General features: G+C 33.6%; 1 pseudogene; it reads left to right on the top strand.

Annotated features, from left to right (window-relative positions):
* The first annotated feature begins 19,123 nt into the window (after positions 1 to 19,123).
* On the top strand, positions 19,124 to 20,690 carry LOC114741074 (flavonoid 3'-monooxygenase-like; annotated as a pseudogene).
* The last annotated feature ends 11 nt before the right edge of the window (positions 20,691 to 20,701 follow it).

The raw sequence follows: 20,701 nt of genomic DNA, 5'->3' as shown, positions 1-20,701 counted from the left end.
ACTTCATCGGGAAAATCTCCAAAAAAAAATCTCTTACATTTTAAAATTTCAAATCATTTTTATTTACTACACCTTAATAGTAATTGACTATGTTAAAAAGTAAGTAACAACATTTTTGTAGCAATACTTGATTTGAGATTTTAAAATTTTAAAATTATTTTTTTATTTTATCTCAAAAATTACAATATAGATTGACAGACCGCTAGCCCAACAGGGTTTATGTTCCACAAGGTTGCCCAAGCCAAGCATACCGGAAAGTATATTATTATCATTATCATTATTATTATTATTTTGAGGAGGAGGGGATTTTTTATTTTTTATTTTTTGTTAAAGCATAGATATCTTCTTATTGGAAGCAATTCTATTCAAGACACTGTCAGACATTAAATATGGACACCTCTCCTAATAAATATTCGAACATTAATTCGCCATGTTGCGAATGACTATTTCCTTCTACTAGACCCAACTCCCATTAGTGAGGAGGGTTTCTTTTATTAGTGTGTCCAACCTATTACCTGTATAGGCACAAAAATAAATTTCTTGGCCCCGGCCAATAAACTAAAAACTTTATCATATATAGAATTTGAAGAATGAACTATAATATGCCGAAAAAGAACCAGAAGAAGGATGAACTATAATTAACAGTATTTCTATAAAAATCTAATTTAACAATGAATATAAAATTTATCAATATTCATTATAAGATCATAATGCGTTTTATTTAATAGATTTTGTGAGCCCAGCTTAGGGCCTGTTTAGGTGACCCTCAAAACCATGGTTTGGGAGGCAAAACCATGGTTTTGGTAAGATGTCACCCAAACAGCATCAATTTTGGGCCAATAATCTGAAACCATGGTTTAAGGAGAAGTGAATTCATTCTACTTTTGGCTCAAATTGAAGAGATGATTGTGCCTGTCAGAGTAGATCTCAACAATAATATGACTTTAACATTTCTCAATTATTTTTTTATAAACATATTTAACATTATATCTTATAAACATATATACACATATTAATTATTTATTAATTACATTATCTTATGTATTATTAATTATGTTGGTAAAAAATATATTATTAACAATTTTATTCTTTCAAATTAAAATATATTATAAAATTTATCTTTTTTATAATTATCATATTAACTTATGTTTTTTTAGTAATTTGTATATATAAAAAGTACTTCTGATAACAACTATCCAAACACTCTCACTTCTCAGAATCACCTTTTTACAAAATCTATTCTTTTCAGAATCTATTCTCCAAAAGCTATTCTTCAAACCATGGTTTGGTTTCATCCAAACACACCCTTGATCTAATGACTAAATTTTGTTGCCTAATGATAACAGGAGCATATTGTCAGCCCAACAAATTTATGTACTAAGTGCCAAATTTGTGTAACTGATTCATTAATCTAAAAAAAAAAAAAAAATCACTAACATTTAATAATAAGCGTTGAGGTTGACTTATAAGTTTAAGAACCGCAAAGGAAAAAAGGATTTAAAACCTAGAAATCAGATTCCCTTCTTTTAATTTGTTAAATGTATTGTATGCCGCTTGAAAAAAAAAAAAAGAACCAATTAATTACATCAAATCATGACCTCTACCATTTTCTTATCCTATATTTTCTTTTAATTTTAAAAAGGTGAGATGAGAATTTTTCGGTGAGATGAGAATTGTACGTCTCAAACTTAGTGCTAATGATTTTTCTTTTTGACCAGAAACTAAGTGCCAATAATGATTCGGGTTTAAATAGTCATTCTATTTATTCTTCTTTGTTAAATAGTTTTAAAATTAAAATTACAACTAATCAAGACCGCTTGACTTTTAAACATTTGTTAAATAAACATAGGATTACTTTCTAGAACATGCATAGAAAAACTTACTCTAATCGCGCCTTTTTTGAATAAAAAAATTGTAAGATAAGATAGTAGTGGTCACCGTACCTTTGATGTAATTAGCAAGCTCTTTCCTTCTTTTTCCCCTTTTTGCCAAAAAAAAAATGTCAAAAGTTATATATATATATATATATATATATAATTTCCACGTGGAAGAAATACCTACCATACTGTCTCTCTCCTTTTTCTTTTTCCTTTTTTTTTGGTTTTTATGTTTATATTTTTAGTATTCCTTTTATATATTAATATTAAATACTAATTTAATCCTGTTCATAAGTCACTTCTAACATGTTTCACACATACTAAGAAAAATTTTAAAATTTATTAACTCTCATTTAAATTTTAATAAGTTTTTAACTTTATTTATATTTAATATACATTATACTACCTCCGATTCTTAATATAAAAGCTCGTTTGACTTTTATTTGGTCCTAAATATAAAACCTCGTTTGACTTTTACTTTGGTCTTAAATATAACACCTCAATTCACTTTGTCTTTCATATTTATCTATTTTTTTCCTGAGATAGTTCTTGTAATAATGATAGTCCTAACCAATACACTCGATTAGCAAATATATTTTTAGAAAAATAACATCTATTTATTACAAATAACTAACATAACTAATTTTATTTATTTACTTAAATTAGTAAATTACTTTTATATTAAGGACTAGAGGTAATATTTTATTAGCATAAAGTTAATACAATATTAAATAAAAAGTAAAATTGTACATTCACATAAAAATTTTCTCTCTTTATCTTATAAATAGCATCAAAAAATTACTTCTCTTTCTAATTTATAAATAGGATGAAAGGAGTATCTATCTTTCACTCTCGTTAATAATGGTGTCCAATTCTAAGGGTTATTTTTATTTCTGAATTGTGTCTTATTATAGAAGGCATACCTTTCAATGACCCCACATCTCTTATCCCCAAATTATTAAAGGGTTCTCAAGAAAGTGATGATAGTTACTGTACTCCTTCTGTTCAAAATATAAAATAAACATTTATTAAGAAATTAATTAAAATTATTTTAAAATGATAAATATGTAAAGCGTGTATTTTTTTCATCAAATATGTCTTTGTTAAAAAAGAGAATAAGTAAGAGATGTAATAAATCAATAAAAAAGAAAAGAAAATATACGTTAGGGGTAGTAAAATTGAAAAGAGCTTATTAAATATTTAGACAAAAATAAATATTATCTTATGAAAAAAACCAAATCTTTTCAATAAAATTTATCTTATACTCCTCTGATCATTAATATGAGATCCGTTTAACTAATTTGATTAGATTAAGGAAGTTAGGTGAGTTGGTTAATTATAAGAAATGTGACATGTTTTTTCTAAAATATCATAATCATATTTCTTAATACCCCATCTTTCTCTTCTACTTGATTATAGTTAAGGGAGTATCTATAAGGATAATTTAGAAAAAATTAATAAATATAAGACATGGGTCTTATATCTAGAACCAAAACTAACTTAATAATTAAATCTTATATTAAGGACCGGAGGAGTATTTTGAATGGAAGCAAGCATTTCATATTTCATGGTGAATGGATCCTCATCGTGATCCTTGATTTCTTCTGTCACCTCTTCTTCATCAGCTAATTTCCTTCTCGAAACATTGTTTTTTTTTTTTCCTTTTCGGAATAACGTTGTGAGAGTAAGTCGTCGTTGACTTTGGCTTTATTTATTTGTCTTGTTCGAATTTTATCATCTTAATTAACAAAATATTGTATCAGCTTGTTTGTATAACATAAACAATAAAACTTAATTTTAATGGCGTGAAAACTACCCTATAAACTGAATTCTATTATATTAAGAAATAAACTTACAAGAAACTATTTCTGTCATGAACAGAAGGCCCCCGATCTAATGGAATAAAAAAAAATTCACCTCAACATCAACCAAAAAGAAAAAAAACAAATGAAGCGGTAATAATTTTAAACTGATGGTGATTTTTTAATCAGATTTAACTCTTAAACCCAAAGAACCTTGTATAGTTCAATTCAGTAAAGTATATAAATCACCACCCTTGGGAAATCCAAACTTATTATGACTTACAGCTATATATATAAATATATATATATATATATATATATTTATAGACAGATCCGATGGATCAATGTCCATCCACCATCATCTGATCATCTCCGCTTCCCTTGTTGCTGAAAACCCTAGTTTGCCTCTTTCCCGAGTGTTTCGAAACTGATAGGTGCATGGAAATTGATCCACCAGAGTGAATGAACATGATTGATTTTTCTGTTTCTCAAATACCCAGAACGACGTAGAAGAAGAAGAACAAGAATAAAGCTAAAAGGATGACCCCCAGAAGGAACCAACAGAAGCGGATCAGCAGAAACTGACCGCCGCCGCCGCCTCCATGATAATTGGCACTGTTTCTGCGAGGACGGGGCCGGCGGGGTTTCTCAATCCTTAGTTTATCTATCGATTTGTCACGGCTCATTATTACTCACTTTCTTCCCCCCAGAAAAGGAAAGAGAGAAATAATATCAGACGAAGATAAAAGAGGAAATGGCGTAGCTAGGGTTAGACTTTGATGTAGAAGAAGAAGAAGAGGGATCGGGATAGTGTACGAGCATATTGGGAAGGGAAGAGGCCTTGTGAAATTTTTATATAAATGCAGCGAATACAGGTTTTTACCTGGTAATTGCAGAGGCAAGTTCCAGGAAACAAAATTCAGCTTCTAACAAGAAAACAAAAGACTTTCGAACTGCCAAGTCATCAAGCCCTGCCTTCACATTTTTTTTCTGGGGGAAAAAGGATGGTATATGCTGATTCAATACTATGTTTTATGCCTGCCTTAGCAACGTCAATGTCAAGTGTGATTCTCTTTAAGCCAAGTTTTTTTTTTTTTACCAGCAAATCCAAGTTAAATTAAAAGGTTCAAATTTTATGCATAAAAGATCATGTTAAAAAACTACCATTAATTAATCAAATTTGACATTGTTGGAATCGAATTTGACCCGATATTAACTATATAGGAAAAAAAATACTCCCTCTAATTTTACAAATTTGTAATTAATTCGTATAAATTTAGAAAATTAATTAGTTTAGTTATTCATGCAGAAAACGTGTATTTAATTTTCTTAAGATACCCTCTCTTTTAATCATTTACTCCATTAAAAATCGTACAGAATAATGTGTGTAATTAATGATGGTTGTTTAAAAAAATAATAAACATAGGGAATGAAAATAAATTTATCAATTAGCTTTTATATTTTCAATCGAAAGGGTAATACAACTGTGCTTAACATTTTTACACTTACACTCTTTTACAAATTTTTGTCTTAATATACATGTTCTACGTTTATTTTTAAATTAGGCGAGCAAATAATTAAGTCCAATTTTGCTTTTAGACTTGGACCACCGACTGGTCTTCGACCTGATGTGGATCTCGGATTGATGGAGCAGCAGCCAGTTCAAACGCTTTAAATTGTGGGGTAAGTAAATATCAGATATTGTGCTTCTCTGATGTTATTTATGTAAGACAGAAAAAAAATACGGTAGAAAGAAGTTTTTCATATTAATCTACAATTTTACTTTTTCTTAAATGGGAAATTAAATAGGAATAAAGTTAGAAAGTTATTTAATTTCTTGTTATATGTGTTAGGACTAACTTCTAAGTATAACAAATAAAGAAAATAAAAGTAAATGAATGAAAATTTTCTTATTTGATTAGATGAAGGGCGATGTTATATAGATCAGAGAAAATGAGATGTTCATTAACTAAGTTAGGATTTGAAATATATATCTATAAATAATATGTAGAAATACAGAAGAAAATAAAAAATTGAGTGAGATTTGAATTAATATCATCAAATATTAAGATCAGCTAACACACATGGGAAACAATATACAAAAATGAAAAGGTAAAACTATTGCAAGAGAATTTTAAAAAAATACCTTTGAATTTCAAAATTACAAATCAGTTTTAATGACTATATTTTAAAAATAATTAACAATATTTGAAAAGTAGCTGATAATACATTTTTGTAGTTATTTTTGATTTGGGATTTTAAAATTTTAAAAGTATTTTGTTGGAATTTACCTAATTATTGCCCCCGGCTAACCTTCTATAATAATAGGTCCGTCCCGTTATAAGTAAGAATTTAGGTTTTCGGCCAAAAAAAAAAAAAAGAGTAAGAATTTAGCTGGAGTTGCGAGTATTATTAATGCATTATTCTTTACATTTATTTGCATGGTCAAAACTTCACGGTTTGGGAAAAAACCAAGAAGAAGAAGAAGAATTAGCGCTTCATTAGAGTTTGTGAGGTGTGTTCCGAAGAAAGTGATCAATAATTATGGTTTAAGATTTGTGTCTTTGTGATAAGATACTCTTCTGATCTTATTTATACAACAGGAAAAGAAATTTTTCACATGAATATATAATTTTTCACTTTATTTACAACAGAGTAATGTATATTAATAGAGTGTTTAGGTGAAAACCAAACTATAATTTTAAAAGTGATTTTATTATATACGAAATAAATATGTTAGAAAAATTTTATCTAGATTTGCATAAAAGTAACTTTTTTAAAAGTGCTTTTAAAGGAAACCAAACACACCACCTAAATAGAGATAGAACTGGAAAGTTGAGTTAATAAAATTTAAGATTTTTTTTAATATGTATAAATTAAGCATATTAGAAGTGGCTTATAAATAAGATTGGAAATATATGTATATTAGGAGGACATTAATCCTAGCCTTTGAATTAGTGATAATCATTTTGAATCAACATAAATTAAGTCGCGAAATAGAATGACAGCAATCAGACGTTAAGCCATGCTTTGAATTCTTGCGTGCAACTTCAACTTTGGGCCAACGCGTCAATTGGTTGAGTTGGACTTGAAAAATTCAGATTTCACATCACAAGTTAGATATGATATAATATATAATTACATTTTTTGGTGGTTATATGGCTATTGGTTTAGGCCATACACTGTACTTAAAAAATATTAGTTTTGTTTGTTTTGTCTGCATGATTTTATGTAAATAGTATAACATTCTCTTACCACGAATAAGAGATTTTTTTTTTAAAAGGAAAAATATTTAGGTGAGCCGTTTTGTAGAATTGTGAGGGTTATTGCTGATATACTATGTAAACACACGTATCAAGTAACTACCACGTTATTCTGTTAGCCTGTAGTTTTTTTTTTTTGGGTTTGAATCAGAGGTAAACAGAGCAATATTCAATTGTTTCCATTATTTATGACCATATATTGCCTTGTTGACAACTGCAAGACCATTATTCAGCTCAAAATTTACTCCATGAAGGTATCATGCATGAACATCTGTTGACAGGTTAAAGAATAGACAATGAAGCATCATTAGTCACAACAAATACACAGTGAACCCTTTTAAGTCATCCAAAATTTTCACCGAAGTCCCAAAATACTTATAAGAGAGACCTATGTTATCCTTACTTTTTTTATCGGGAGCTCATGAGAGAGGTCATTGTGGCTAAGGATGGAGCTGATAATATGGGTTCGACCTGCTGATTCAACTTACCAGCCCACCAAAAATAGCTGGTTGCTAGCAAACAAAAGTTTTTAACTTACACCGTTAAAACCCACAACTGGTTGCAAGTTAGCCTGACAATCGGCAAACCAGTTCGCATTTATTTTTTAATTTTAGATATTATAATTATATTATTATCTTTTATATCCTATCTAAAAAATTAGCAAAAATATCCATATAATTTATTTGGTATTTTCAATTAAGAATTCAAAGGAAAGAAATTTTTGTTTATATTGTATAAGAAAAAATATTTTAAAAATTACAAAAAAAAAAAGTTGATAAGCCAACCTATTAACCCACCATAACAAATTAAGATTGGTTAAAAACTAACTTACCATTACATAAAGGTATTTTTAACTCTTACTATCTAACCCTAACTCGTCACTAGTCAACCTGCAATCTGTGGGTTGACCCAAAGAGTTTAGCTTTGCAGTTTGAAGCAACAAAGACCTGATAAAATGAATAAAAAGTATAAAAACCTAATTAAAATTGGAGAAAAGAATAAGGACTCTGACGTTAGAAGAAAAGGAGAAATAGAATATTAAAATCAATAGGGTTAACAAGGTGCTGAAACCTTGGGGATAACGTACGTGTGCGCGTGTGTAGTATTCATGCGAAATAAAAAGTGTGTATACAGTATATTCAATATCCGGAGATAACGTACTTTTGCGTGGGATATAAGGACAAACTGGGCTACCCAGCTACAAACTTGGGCCTTTTAATAACCAACAGGAAACAGGCCCATATATTGGGCTTCCTGAGTTCGAATATTCCAAGGTTAGAGAGATATCCGAAACCCGTATGTGCATTCAGCATAAAATGTTTTTTTTTTGGGTTCAAAATCAATATATCGTTTTTGTTTTAAAAAAACCCGTTAGACGAATTGGGTTTTACATGGACTCATCAAAATTAGAGCAAGTCGTACGGCCGAAGAATACTTAAAAAACAAATCAGTAATACGATTCTTACATTGTAGCAACTAGCAAGATTTGAATTGTGAGGTATGCGTGGCCTCCCCTCCTCACGGTGTCGCAACTTGGTTGGAGAGGAAGAAGACGGCCTCCTCTTCAAAGCGCCTCTCCCTCTTCCTTCCCCATGCTCTCTCTCTCTCCCCTCCCTTGTCAGTTAAGAATTTGATGTGTAGATTGTGAACATGTCATCTCAGCTTCTCTTATTAGTCAGCTTTCTTTTTTGCCATACGGCTGAGTTTTCAAGCACGCGCCCGCTTTTAGATATTTTAAGGATTGAGTTATATGAAACTAAAAATTATAGAAATTGAGTTATAACAGGTCAAATTTAAGGATTGAGTTACAGTTGAATTAAAAAGGCAATCACTAAAAAATTAATTTTTTCATGTCATTACATTCGTGATCTCCAATTTATTAGGAGTTTTCATACTCGTCTACAACCCTTCACATTAATAATACTTTTGGTCCTTAATATAAGATCTTATTTGATTTTATTTTGATTCTAAATATAAGACTCTAATATACTTTGTATCTTACGTCGATGTTGTGAATCTGTGTGAAGTTGTTAGTCCTTTCTCGATTTATGCGTACATGTCATCACTTGGTAGTTTGGTTTCTCTTGGCATCTTTTTCCTCAATCTCTCGGAAGCGTTGAATCCTGCCCGCCCAGCCTATCTGAGGGCTCAAAAAGAGACACAACACATAGCTTTTAAAATTATATCTCCATCATCCATTTTGTTATAATCATAACCGTTCGTTCATCCCCTCATTCTCGCAAATCCTTATCCATAGGAGAATGAAGCTTCGGTTTGGTTTGGTCGGGAAATTCTCTCTCTACTCCTCTGTTTTTTATCTTCCCTTGGATGTGTTCTTCATAGACCACACAGTTACCATATCCCTTAACAGGAAGCAAGAAGAGGAGGGAAGAGGAGGGAGGCTCCGCTGGGGAGTGGGCTTGCGGCGGCGAATTTGGACTTAGAAGAAGCAAGCAGGGAAGGGAATGAGGAGGCGATGTCAATGCCATAGCTCATCAATGTGTTGGAAGCCATTGATTCTCAGACTGCGAGGAAAGAGGAAGAGGGAGCGAGAGCGAGAGCTTAGAATGAAGGCTATTAAGGAAAAATGAAAGTATATGAGGCAGGGAGGGGGAAGAGAGGCTGTGTTTATTATATAATTCCAGTGGCCATGTTTATTATACAATTCCACAGTAGGCTCTTGTGTGCCTGTAAATTCAAAACAAGAATGAGATTCATACTCAAACAAAAATTTAAGAATCAGATTATACAATCAACCTTATGCAATGGGCTTCCCTGGAAAACATCAAATGGAAGCAAAAAATACCAGCATTTGCGTTCAACGAACTCACCCTAGTCTCAAAATCACTTCAAATACTTTTTTCGCAAATCGAGAAAAACTTCTTTATATATTTACTTCGTATACTGTAAAAGTACTCCTGAAATTATAATTTTAATCTTATCTAAACACTCTCTAATAGTCATAGTTGGAACCAAATCAAATTTTTCGTCAAATCACCTGCCTATTATATCCCTCTATATAAACACCTTCTCTAATTTCCTTATAGCCAGAAGATTGCAGGACAACAATTTTTTCCAATATTAAAAATTAGATTGAATTTGAATGACTGGCAAAATTCAGATTTGAAAAATACAGCGACCCTACTGGTAGAAGGTGGCGCTTCACCACCATTTGCTGGTCTAATGGCGTCCCTCTACAACAGTCAACAGTGTCCGACTGTGATAATGGTCAGCGCTCAGCATTTCATCATCGAGCGTTCTCAATTCGCCAGCAATGGCGCATAAATGGGGTATTAAATGAACGGTCGAGATTATAACAAAAGGGAGGGTGGAGATGCACTTTTAAAGCTGCATGATGCGTCTCATTCTGAATGCTCAGATTAATTGAACGGACATGATTTAAAGATACTGAGAGTCACTGAGAAAAGGGCCGCCGAGGAGACCTGCTGCTGTCATGCTTGTGCTCAGGGCCATCCTTTAGTTTTTGATAAAGTATTTTAACTCTTGTGTGTTATTATACTCCTTTGATCGCATTTATAAAGTGAAAATAGATGGTCTTTTTTTTTTCCTATTTATAAAATGCTCTTTTATACTTTTATTATAAACTTTAAATAATTAATTTATATATAATAAATAATTAGTTAAACGTAATAAATAAAGTAGAAATATGTTTTTGTTTAAATATGCACTTGTAATGAATAAGAAAAAGGATAAAAAAATTATGTGGGGAAATGGGATAAGAAACCTTATGGTAAAGAAAAGAGAATAAATAATTAAGGACAAAAGTTGAAAAAAAAATCATTAAATGTTAAGAGAAACGTCAAATTGAAACTTATAAAATGGATTACATCTTTTTCTAGATTTGAAGCTATAAATAGTATTGGAGGAAGTATCTCGTTAAAATTTTAGCATGAATATATCATTTTGTCATTCATTTATTATAGTATATATTGTTATTTTTTTAAAAGGTTTATATATGAAATAGGAGTAAAGTTAGAAAGTTGTTACTCCTCTAATCTCATTTGTAAGTTTCTTTTGACATGTTTCACACAAACAAACCCTAAATTTCATTAATTCTAATTTAAAATTCAATAACTTTTTAATTTTATCTCTATTTAATATGTATTATACTTCGTGTAAACAAAATAAATACAATAATAAATTAGGTAAAATTGAACATCCATATGAAAAATTTCTTTCAGTGCCCTATAAATATGGCCAAAAAATATTTTTTCTTTCTACCATATAAATAAGAGTAGGATAGTACTCCTCTAGTCTTATTTATATGATAGAGAGAAAAGCAATTTTTTAGTCATATTTATAGAGTAGAGAGAAAAAATTTTCATATAAATGTACAATTTTATTTTTTATTTAATATTATGTTGACTTTGTTCTAACAGAGTATAATGTATATTGAATAGAGATAAAGTTGAAAAGTTAAATTTTAAATAAAAGTTAATAAAATTTACGATTTTTCTTGATCTATGAAATATTTGAAAGTGATTTATAAATAAAATAAAAATATATATTTTAAAAAAGCCGTTTATAATTTTTTTAATCTGCATGAAATATGTTCAAAATACATTATAAATAAGATTAGAGGAGTAAAGAAGAAATTAGAAAATTATTTATATTAGTAATTTAAAAAATATCTTTGATTCGCGCGCATCGACAGACTTCTTGCTCGTTGATGTGGACCTTTTCTTGTTTTGCGCACAAATCATCATTATATACAAGCGAACAAAATACTATTCATGGGGGAACACCTTTTCTTGTCCGATAGGTTTTGAGACTTACACCGTCGTGTAATGTTTTTGTTCTTTTTTATAAAAAAAACTTTTAGTCCATCATGTTCGTTGCATCAATTGTTATTCAAAATAATAATTCTCTAGATTGATCTGCATTTTATTGGCTTAATTATTGTTACGTTTTCGCTATGCGAACTTATACGTTGAATGCTAACAAATATGATTTTTCATTGCGAAGTGTGTATCAAACAACTCATATAGCTTGTTAATTTTTTATTTTCACCAAGTTTTGAACTCACAATCTTGTTCTTTTTTTCAAACAACATCAAATTCTTTTTATTTCACTACTTGATCGGTTGAGTCGATTTATTTTAGAGGGTGTTTAGATAAAACCAAACCATGATTTGGAGAATAGTTTCTAGAGAATAGATTTTGAAGCGAATAGATTTTGTGAAAAGGTGATTTTGAGAAGTGAGAGTGTTTGAATAATTGTTATCAGAAGCACTTTTTATATATACAAATTATTAAAAAATCATAAGTTAATATGATAATTATATAAAAGATAGATTTTATGATATATTTTAATTTGAAAGAATAAAATTGTTAATAATATATTTTTTAACCAACATAATTAATAATGCATAAGATAATATAATTAATAAATAATTAATATGTATGTATATATATTTATAAGATATAAGGTTAAATATGTTTATAAAAAAAATAATTGAGGGATGTTAAATTCATATTATTTTTGAGATCTACTCTGACAGGCACAATCATACTCTCCAATTTGAGCCAGAAGTAGAATGGATTTACTTCTCCTGAAACTATGGTTTTGGATTTCAAAACCCAAACCATGATTACAAATTATTTCTCTAAAATTGATACTGTTTGGGTGACATCCTATTTAAAATCCAAATAGACCCTTAATCTAAGATTTCTTCACACTGTTATATACTGACAAAGAATATGGTACGTGGATACTTAATAAAGCATATTGAAAAGAAAACTCAACTTTCAATGTTAAGAATGCTTTGGATCCAGTATATAAGCCCAGATGTATAAAGCCCAACTTATAGTTGTTTGATTTAATATATTACTGACCCATTGTACAATACACGTGTAAGCTCCTCCTGTAATCTAGGGTTTTTACCCTGTCTATATATAGAATAACAAAGGGCCTTGAACAGTGCGCCTTCATTGATTATATTATCAGCCTCTCTATTACATTTCTTATCTTGGTATCCAGAGCCAGCTGGTTAGTCACCAATGTCGAATCCCAATGAATCACTCGACTCCCAAAACAACCCTAGGACATCATCTGAAACGTCCAGTATGAATGACAGCTCCATTGTCACTGCTTCCCTTTTAGCCAAACTAACAGAAAAAAACAGCCCATTGTCTCAATCCTGTTCTGTCAAGCTGGACAGACTTAATTACTCATTGTGGCTCACACATGTTTTGCCTGTCATTAAAGGCCATAAGCTAGAAGGATTTATCAATGGAACGAAGCGGTGCCCAACTCAGTTCATCACAGAAGGAACTGAAACGAAGATCAACCCAGCCTTTGAAGACTGGGTAGCAACCGACCAGCTCCTTTTTGGATGGCTTCTTAATACCATGACCATAGAAATCTCTGCTGAAATGACCTCCGTCTCCACCTCTGCTGGTCTCTGGCGTGCTGCAAAGGAGATTGCTGGTGCTCAAACAAAATCACGTCTCCTTCTTCTCCGTTCTGAACTTCAGAGGACAAGAAAAGGCTCCATGAAGATGTCTGAATACCTGGCAAAAATGAAGAATCTGGCAGAACAGCTCTCACTCGCTGGTAGCCCAATACCATTGCCAGATCTCATCATTCAGGCTTTAGCTGGACTGGACGGCAACTACAACCCTATTGTGGTTCAACTCTCCAACCGTGATGATGAGTTAAGTTGGATTGAGATGCAGTCTCAGCTCTTCACTTTTGAGAGTAGACTGGAGCAGCTTCAACTTATTTCTGAAACTTCAACTCATTTTGCAAACACTGTTCGGCTTGATGACTCCTTTGTTCCACGGTCAAACAGCAACTCTTCTTTTAGAAACAACTGGCGTGGTGGCCGTGGAAATAGAGGAAGACGTGGCAGGGGTCGAAATGAACGTGGAAGTTCTGGAAGAAACAACAACTATGATGATGGTCCGCCAAAATGCCAGCTCTGCAGCAGGGTCGGTCATGTGGTTGAGAATTGCTTCTATCGCTTTGATCGATCCTTTGTTCCTCCTGGTGGTCGGAAGCAACAGAGAACTACCTACACCAATCTGGATAGTGCTTATTGGGCAACTCCAGAGGTGGTGAATGATGATGCTTGGTACCTGGACAGTGGAGCAACAAGTCATGTGACCAACGATATCAACAAAATTGACAATGCTGCTGAAACCAATGGTAAGATGAATATTGTAGTAGGAGATGGTTTTAGACTTGGTGTTGAAAAAGTGGGTTCCTCAACTATTAAAAATGTCAATAACAGAGAAGTTAAGCTGAACAGAATACTTTATACTCCTGAAATCAAAAGGAATTTACTCAGTGTGTATCAGGTGGCTCATGACAATAAGGCTAATGTGATTTTTAACACAAATGGTGTTTCTGTGAAGGATCAGGTAACAGGGCAGTTAATACTACAGGGCAAGCCAAATAGTGGAGGCATGTTTCGAGTTCTAGACTTGAAGAGGAAAGGAAGACAAGAAGATCTGGTTTTAGTTGCTGAAGAAGCTGTTAACACAGCATCTAGTTTTAAAGCATTTAGTAAAACTTTTTGGCATTGTAGACTTGGTCACCCTAGTGACAAGATTCTAAACAGAATTATAGCAGAATGTAATCTGAAAATATTGTCTAATGAAAGTGAGCCTAGTTTTTGTGAATCTTGCAAGTATGGGAAAATGCATTCTTTACCTTTCAAAGTATCGACCTCACATGCTTCTAAACCACTTGAGTTAATACACACTGATCTTTGGGGACCCTCACCACTTCAATCTATGAATGGTTTCAGATATTATATTCTCTTTGTTGATGATTACAGCAGATATTCTTGGATTTTTCCTTTAAAAACCAAGGATGAGGCTCTTCACATGTTTGTCCAGTTTAAGAATTTTGCTGAAAAACAGTTTGAAAGTAAGATCAAAATTGTTCAAAGTGACTGGGGAGGTGAATATAGAAAGTTTACCAAGGTTTTACAAGAATCAGGCATACATTTTAGGCATTCCTGCCCTCACACATCTCCACAAAATGGGAGAGCAGAAAGGAAACATAGGCACATAGTAGAAATGGGTTTGACTCTCCTAGCTCAAGCCAAGATGCCCTTATTCTATTGGTGGGAAGCTTTTCATACAGCAACTGAACTAATCAATCGATTACCATCACTGATTCTAGGAGGGATATCACCTTTCTTCAGACTTACTGGCAAGCTTCCAGATTATGAACATCTCAAAATATTTGGAACAGCATGCTATCCATGCCTTAGACCCTATAATGATCACAAACTACAGTTCAGAACAACTAAGTGTGTCTTCATTGGTTACAGCAACAATCATAAAGGATATAAGTGCCTGAGTCCTACTGGAAGAATCTACATTTCTCGCCATGTAGCTTTTAATGAACATGATTTTCCTTTTTCTACAGGTTTTCTGAACAAGAAAGAGGTACCTGTTGAAGAAGTGCATCCGAAATCCTTCTTCCAATCTGCTCTATGCTCTCTGCCGAGATACTGTCCAGCTGATGGTGTTGATAACAACACTCAATGTAGCAGTCTCAATGATCCTCCAGATCCTTCAGATCATACCCCTTATCTCCCAATGATGGAACGTGACTCTGCACAAACAGGACATGAAGTAGAATATGAGCAAGCCTCTACTAATCAACTTTCAGGATCAACTGGCGATGGATCACCAGAAAATTCCTGCACACAGGCCGAAGAGAACATTCAGGCAATAGAATCATCCTCACAACATAATTCCCCAATCAGACATCAAATGGTGACTCGAAGTAAAGCAGGGATTTACAAACCCAAGTTTCCCTACATTGGAACTGTAACAGCAGAGACAATTATTCTAAAGGAGCCTACAACTGTACGAGAAGCACTCAATTCTTCACAGTGGCAGCAAGCAATGATAAATGAATACAAAGCTCTTATGAAGAATCATACATGGGATCTGATTCCTTATACTGGACAGAAGAAACTTGTCGATTGCAAATGGGTTTTCAAGGCCAAACAACTACCTGATGGATCTGGTTACAAACCTAAAGCAAGACTAGTTGCCAAAGGCTTTCAACAAAGGTTTGGAGAAGATTTTGATGAAACCTTTAGTCCTGTGCTGAAAACTTCTACCTTGAGGTTTGTACTATCACTGGCAGTTACTTTTGGGTGGAAAATTAGACAACTTGATATCAACAATGCTTTCTTAAATGGTGACCTGCAAGAGCAAGTCTTAATGAAGCAACCTGAAGGCTTCGTATCATCTAAGTTTCCTAATCATGTCTGTTTACTAAAGAAAGCACTCTATGGCTTAAGACAAGCACCTAGAGCCTGGTTTGAAAAATTAAGGTCTACCTTGTTGAACTGGGGATTCTGTCATTCTAAATGCGATACTTCTTTGTTCTTTCTCAAACACAAGGAGTTTGTCCTGTTTGTTCTAGTATATGTGGATGATATTGTTATTACAGGAAATTCATCTGAAGTACTTGAGTTGTTTATCAAACAACTCAATTCACGGTTTGCCTTAAAGGATCTAGGTAGACTTCATCACTTTCTGGGCATTGAGGCCTTTAGAGATGATACAGGCTTATATTTAAAGCAGAGCAAATATATTTCAGCTATTCTTGACAGGTTCAATATGACAAATTGCTCATCAGTACCTACACCCATGGTAACAAATAGACACTACGCCAAAAATGAAGGGTCACCTCTCAATAATCCAACTGAATTCAGACAAGCAATTGGAGCTCTACAATATTTGATTAATACTCGGCCTGACATTACTTTTGCCGTCAATAAGTTAAGTCAATTTCTTTCCTCACCAACTGATCAACATTGGCAAGCACTCAAGCGGATTCTCAGATATCTAAAGGGGACCACAAATCTGGCTCTACATATTAAACCGAGTACTCACCTCAGCTTGCAGGGCTTCTCCGACGCCGACTGGGCTGTGTGCCCTGATGACCGGCGTTCGATTGGCGGCTACTGTTTTTTCTGGGAGATTCGTTAATTTCTTGGTCAGCCAAAAAGCAGCAAGTGGTAGCACGATCCTCAGCCGAGTCAGAATACCGTGCTCTCGCAAATCTAGCTACAGAACTCGCATGGTTTCAATCTCTGTTCGGCGAGCTTGGGGTCTACCTAAAACATCCTCCCATTGCCTGGTGCGACAACTTGAGTGCAGCTGCCTTAGCATCTAACCCAGTTTATCACGCTCGATCGAAACACATTGAGCTTGATGTTCATTATCTGAGGGACAGAGTGTTAGACCGGAAGCTCACAGTTCAGTACATTCCCTCTTCCGAGCAATTAGCCGACGTCTTCACCAAGGCCCTATCCCATTCCAAGTTTCGAGCATTTAGAGACAAACTGGGCCTTATAGATTCACCAAGGCCCAGCTTGACGGGGAATGTTAAGAATGCTTTGGATCCAGTATATAAGCCCAGATGTATAAAGCCCAACTTATAGTTGTTTGATTTAATATATTACTGACCCATTGTACAATACACGTGTAAGCTCCTCCTGTAATCTAGGGTTTTTACCCTGTCTATATATAGAATAACAAAGGGCCTTGAACAGTGCGCCTTCATTGATTATATTATCAGCCTCTCTATTACATTTCTTATCTTTCAAGAAAGAAGAAAACACGTATTAATTCTACCATCTTCGCAAGCTCGATCTTGCCTGGTGTCGTTTTGAGTGGATTCCAAATACCAGAAAATAAATCAGGAAGAGAAGGAAAGCGCACCCCGTCTGGATCATGCTCGGATATTAGTTAAAGCCTCCGACCTCTACAAGTCGAATAACTGATGTTCAGACAAGCAGATGCACCTATAAAGAGAAAGAGAGAGAAATAATGAAATAGTATTAGGAAGGTGTAATAATTTACTCCCATATTCTGGCTTTTAGGAAGCTTTTCATTGGCATATTTTAAGAGCGTGTTTGAATGGAAGCTAAACTATAGTTTTAAAAGTATTTTTACAGTATACGAAGTAAATATGTGAAGAACTCTGTCTCGTTTCGTGAAAAAAGTGTTTTTGAAAAGCACTTTTTCATCTTGCTAAACACTCCCTAAATGTCAAGAAATACTTAACTGATTTTATTTATAAGTTAGAGAGAAAAGGCTTTTTTAATCTTATTTATAAGTCATATCATTAAATTTTTAGTATAAATGTATTATTTATTCTTCAGTATAAATAGTTATTTTTAAAAAATATATATATTAAATAAGAGTAAAGTTAAAAAATTATTATATTTTAAATTAAAAAAGTTAAGTTTTAAACTTTTCTCAACATGGATAAAATATGTTGGAAAAGGACTAGAAGAGTATTATTTTCTTTCCTATAAATTAACAATCTAGCAATAAATGCTTTATCCAACAATAAATTAAATTCTAATTTAAATTTTATATGTTAATTAGGTGGATATCTTAATTAAAATGGCTAAACCAATCAAAGGCGGGGTCGAACCCAAAATAAACACCCAAAAAACGACTGGTTAAGATTCAATATTTCATAAAACAATTATACTTTTATTTTCAGGTTCAAATTAAATTTATTTATTTTTATGTAATATTACAACTTTATAAATTTTTAAAACTCAACTATTCATTTGGTACGATATAATTCAATAATGTCAGGGATGGGATGAGGAGAAAGAAAAAAAGAAACCAGGTGAGGAGAGAATCCAAACCGGTGCAGGTCACAGTCTCTTCTCTATTAAGATCCTGGCGGTCGATGTGACTAAAGGCTAGAAAGATTTTTTTTTTTTTTCCCGATTCAGAGTTTTGTTTTTGATTTTCTGGGTTTAGTTTAGTTTCATTTGTTCTTCATTTCATTTTTAGCGCTATTGATGGTTTTTCGCTTGGCTACGATATTCATTGGCTCCATACGAGTTTTCTTGAGCTAGTAATAGAAATACATCCCCTTTTACTGCCTAGAAGCCACAAAAAGATAACCGCTACGGACAAGATAAGATTTGGTGAAAAGATATCAATATATTGTTAGGGCCCCCACTTCAAAAAGCAGCACATGGCACTAATAATTGATGAAGATCAGACAATAATGATAATTAAAGTGAAGCCTTAAAAGTCACAATGAAAAGAAAAGAGAAAAAGAGAAGATGACGAGCAGCACAGAACACTTTCCTCCGACCCGGCCCTTCGGCTTCTCATTACCGTTCTCTACTGGAGAAGACAGAGAGAGGTCAACAACTAATGATGAGCTCACAATTATATAAGGGCAGATTTCGAAAGACCAGGCCGATAAACATGGCTGACTAGCTCTTGCCTAATAAAACGCTCAGTATTTTCATGGAGTTTTCTTCTTGGTTTTCCATAGCAGTGTCATGTCTTGTTCTTATTTCCTTAGCCATCATCACAAAACTTCACTTCCGGAGACCAAACCCTAACCTTCCTCCAGGTCCAAAACCTTGGCCGATTATCGGAAACCTAAACCTAATCAGCGAGCTTCCTCACCAGTCCCTTCACAACTTGTCCAAAAAATATGGTCCCATCATGCGCCTCAAGTTTGGATCCTTTCATGTTGTTGTTGCTTCTTCCAGTGAAATGGCGGAGCAGTTTCTGAAAACCCACGATCACGTCTTTGCCACCAGACCCCAAACTGCTTCGGGCAAACACACTTGTTACGACCATTCCAACGTCACTTGGGCTCCTTACGGGCCACAGTGGCGTCTAGGTCGTAAGATTTATCTCACAAAGTTGTTCAGTTCAAAGGGACTTGAGTCTTATCATGAGATACGCGCACAAGAGAGACACGCGTTTATGTCTCGATTGTTTGCTGTTTCGGGGAAGCCCGTTGTTCTGAAAGACCATCTCTTCCATTTTACTCTGAGTGTAATTAGTAGGATAGTGATGGGGAAAAAGTATTTTAGTGAGTCGAAGGTGGAGGATGATGAGGAGTTTGTGGTGTCACGTGAGGGGTTTCAAGAGATGTTGGAGGAGTTGTTTTTGCTTAATGGGGTGTTCAATATTGGGGACTGGATTCCTTGGTTGGGATTCTTGGATTTGCAAGGCTATGTCAAGAGAATGAAGGATCTGAGGAAGAGATTTGATAGATTTTATAAGCATGTTATTGATGATCATATGGCTAGAAGAACCCAGATCGGCTTTGTGCCCAATGATTTCTTGGATTTCTTACTGGGTTTGGTTAAGGATCCTTCTCTTGAAGTTGATTTCACTCTTAACGGTGTCAAAGCCTTCGCTCTGGTATTAGTGTTCTTTTCTCTTACTCCTAAATATGATCTTCTGCGTTCATATAATTTGGCTTGAAAATAATAGTTTTGTGTGCTTGATTTACTGATAATAATGATCAGGACCAGATGGCTGGAGGGACAGATACAGCAGCAACGACAGTGGAATGGGCAATGTCAGAGTTAATGAAGAATCCCAATATATTAAAGAAGGCAAACGAAGAAATTGACAGAGTGGTGGGAAGGGGAAGATGGGTTGAGAGAGAGTGATATCCCAAACCTTCCATACTTAAACGCAATCATTAAAGAAACACTGAGGCTTCATCCTGTGGCTGTGCTTCTTGCACACACATGGCTCTTGAGGACTGCAAGGTTGAAGGCTATGACATCAAGAAAGGAACAATGTATGTATGTGAATGCTTGGAGTATTAGCAGAGACCCTTCAATATGGGAGTGTCCAGCAGAGTTCTGTCCAGAGAGATTCTTAGGGGAGAAGAAGGAGATTGATTTCAAGGGACAGAACTTTGAGTTCCTGCCCTTTGGATCCGGAGAAGGATGTGTCCGGGTTATAAGCTT

Source organism: Neltuma alba, unplaced genomic scaffold (genome assembly GCF_004799145.2).
Source record: "Neltuma alba isolate B1F8T4 unplaced genomic scaffold, ASM479914v2 tig00003263_pilon, whole genome shotgun sequence".
Lineage (NCBI taxonomy): Eukaryota > Viridiplantae > Streptophyta > Magnoliopsida > Fabales > Fabaceae > Neltuma > Neltuma alba.
Note: the sequence above shows the minus strand (reverse complement) of the source record. Positions and strands in the feature narration are given on the sequence as shown.